The sequence below is a fragment of the Maylandia zebra genome, linkage group LG9 (assembly GCF_041146795.1).
Source record: "Maylandia zebra isolate NMK-2024a linkage group LG9, Mzebra_GT3a, whole genome shotgun sequence".
NCBI classification, from domain to species: Eukaryota; Metazoa; Chordata; class Actinopteri; order Cichliformes; family Cichlidae; genus Maylandia; species Maylandia zebra.
The window spans coordinates 36,586,669-36,589,501 of record NC_135175.1 but is presented as its reverse complement, the minus strand read 5'-3'; the positions used below and the strand labels follow the sequence as shown (position 1 = coordinate 36,589,501).

General features: G+C 45.6%; 1 protein-coding gene across 1 annotated transcript in view; it reads right to left on the bottom strand.

The window, feature by feature from the left end:
* Positions 1–1,802: 1,802 nt before the first annotated feature.
* The window catches only part of LOC101477564 (tomoregulin-1), a 15,376-nt gene continuing 14,345 nt past the window's right edge, over positions 1,803–2,833 (bottom strand). Inside the window, exon 10 of the mRNA XM_024803764.2 lies at positions 1,803–2,833. This exon is cut by the window's right edge and continues 1,557 nt beyond it. The gene's annotated coding sequence lies outside the window, so the exon portion shown is untranslated.

The window sequence follows — 2,833 nt, the reverse complement described above, 5'->3', positions numbered from 1 at the left end:
ATTTTATGTCCATTTAAAAATGAAAAACAAAACAAATGTTTTGTTTGTGACCTGCTTTTGAGCTTAAAGATACAAAACTCGGCTCTTTGGTTAGTCATCTGTTATGTTAGGACACAACACTGGTTCATTTCTTGAATTAGGAGTCTTCTTCTGCCTGAAAGATTCATAGGTCAGATGTAGTGGTTCAACAAACCCAAAAGCCCTTCCTCTGAAAACGGTGGAGTTTAAAGAAATTAGGCGTGGTTCACGACTTCTGCACAGAAGCACACATGGTGGTAGTAACTTCTGACATCTGTTTCATGGCATTTTGTTGTGTAAGGTTCAGCAGGATGAAGTAAAACCATTCATAATCATTGGTGGTCTGAGCTTTCTGATTTTCTCTTAACATCTGTGAACATACAAAGATCGGAAACATAATCCAGCTCCTGCTTTTGAACCCTTTCCAATCGTAGCCCGACCTCACCAAAAAAGAAAGAAGAGCGTTCAAAGCTCTGACATGCAACCCATCATTACTCTAACCTTCCAGAAGAAAACAGAGAATGAGGGAGGTGGGCCAGAATCAGGTGAAGACAGAAGGGGACTCCCCGCTGTCTGAAAGCTCTCCACCAGCTGCTGCCTATAATTATCCTGCCATCACTGCTATATTTAACCGCACCTCCCTGCAGAAGACACGAAGGCTTCATCAGCCACCGGGCGCGCTTGGTTTTCGCCTCTCAAAGGTGTCAAAATTTAATGTGAAGTAAAAACACTTGAGATGAGATAGGAAGGAGTTTGAAACCTGCCACCGGCCCAGCTCGAGGTTCAGGCTGGAGCAGATGTGCAGCTTGGAACCTCTGAAAATGGTAGAAGGACCGGAAAAATGGTGAGAAACTGGCCAATGTTCAAAGACCCTGGAAGGCCTTCGGAAACCTGAAGAACTGTTGTTCTGTCCGGCTCCTTCTTAGCACGGGTCATAAATAAGCTGAAGCCCTGACGAGAGGCTGGGAAACCGTTCATACAGCAGGAAGCGCTGTGTTCTGGAGCCTCGCTGGTCAGGCTACACGATAATCGATGGGTCCAACATGGCGGACTTTCAGCTCGCTGAGGTGCTCCACCTGAAGCGTCACTGACTGTTACAGCTGCGGATGAAGCGGACTCGTCGGGGTCTCTGCTGCATCCATGTGGCCGGCTGAGATCCAGGATGTGGAATCAGCCGAGAGCCCACTTCAGTTTTATATTTCAGATTCAGAGCATCCTCCCTGTGCTGGCCACGTGTTCGGCTTCTTCACTCGGTAGCACGTCTTCAGACGCTCATTTAGACTTTATTCATGCTGTCGCACTGTCATACCCATATTTATATGTAATCTTTAAATAGTTCAAAGACTATAGTTAAAACACTCTGAGGCATTTTTAGACTAAAATTCAGCGGACTTGTCACGGACTGGAATCTGCTGAAGCACAGTTTGAATGCACTTTTACTTAATACCGTTATAATCAAATGAATCAAATAATAACATCATGGATATGACTGTGTTTAATGAGCACTGTGCTTGAGGCCTTTGACCATCAGAAACTATTTTCAGGATTTATTTCCATCAAATATTCAGATTGTTGGGATGATGAGCGAGTGAGAAACTGAGGGACAGATTATTGACCCGTCACCACTGCCCACTGCTGGGCATTAGGAAAGACTGCAGCCAGTGCATTCATACCTCCAGGTGTTTAAGCATGGATCAGTATCAGCTGTGAAAACAGGTCCAGATGTTTGTGTGAAGCTTTATTAAGAGGCCGGCTCAGAAAACGGACACATGAAGACGCAGAGGTTCAAACATCATAATTTAATGCTAATTCAGCTACAGCACAGTCTAAACAACAACTTCACGGTTCATGCAGGATCAACATCTACAGCAACATCTGGCCCGTTCCCTGCGACAAGCGCCACCAAGACCGTGGCGGTTCACCTCAGGGCAGCGGCGCGCGAGGCGAACCCGAGCCCAGCTTATCGGCCTACTCCTTCTAACACAACAAAACAACCAACACGGACACGTGGTACCATCGTTACGAATCAGAATGAAGATAAAAAGCTTGACGAGGTCCTTTAAATTATCGCCAGCTTGTCCAAACACACAAACATTGGAATCCATTTCCGGAATGGCGTCATCTGAAAATTAGGCAATAAAATAATTAGCATAGCAACCTGTACATGTCGGCTTGTACCTCATTATTATTTTTAAGCAGTAGAAAAAACAGCATTTTGGTTTTCAGGTGGATCTCATTGTAACAAATACAAAAAGTGTTTAAAGAAAGTTTCTCTAAGGAGACGTGACGTTTGACCCTGTGAGACGTAGCACAAAGTCAAAAACAAAAAACACGCCTGAGATACGAGTCGGCTCACATCTGAGGGGCACGGGGCTCCGGTGGTCCCTGATAATCCTGTAGTCCCGCTGCACAGCGCCCCCTGGACAGTTAAGGCGGTACAACACATGCGTGACAAAGTAAACAAAGAAAAAGAGAAGTTGGCCAAACGTGAGCAGCAGTGCATCATGGGAATTCTCAGCATGGCAACGTCCACAACACGCGTTCATTAAACCTTCAAAGTGGATTTCTTCTGCTCATTTCCAGCTCCACCTGTTTGTCATTACACCGCCAGCGTAGCTTTGCATGATTCACAGTTCAAAATCATCCTCATTTATCTGATTCTGCCCTTCATGCAGAGCCTCGCTGCCTCCAGCTGAAATCAGCTGCTTTCCCTTCAAGGCCTCCTTTTTGTTTCTTTTTCCGATTGGCCAAAGTCAGGAAGCCTGCTGAGGGGCAGTATGAGCAGAACAGCTCTTCTTCATCACATCTGTCGCTT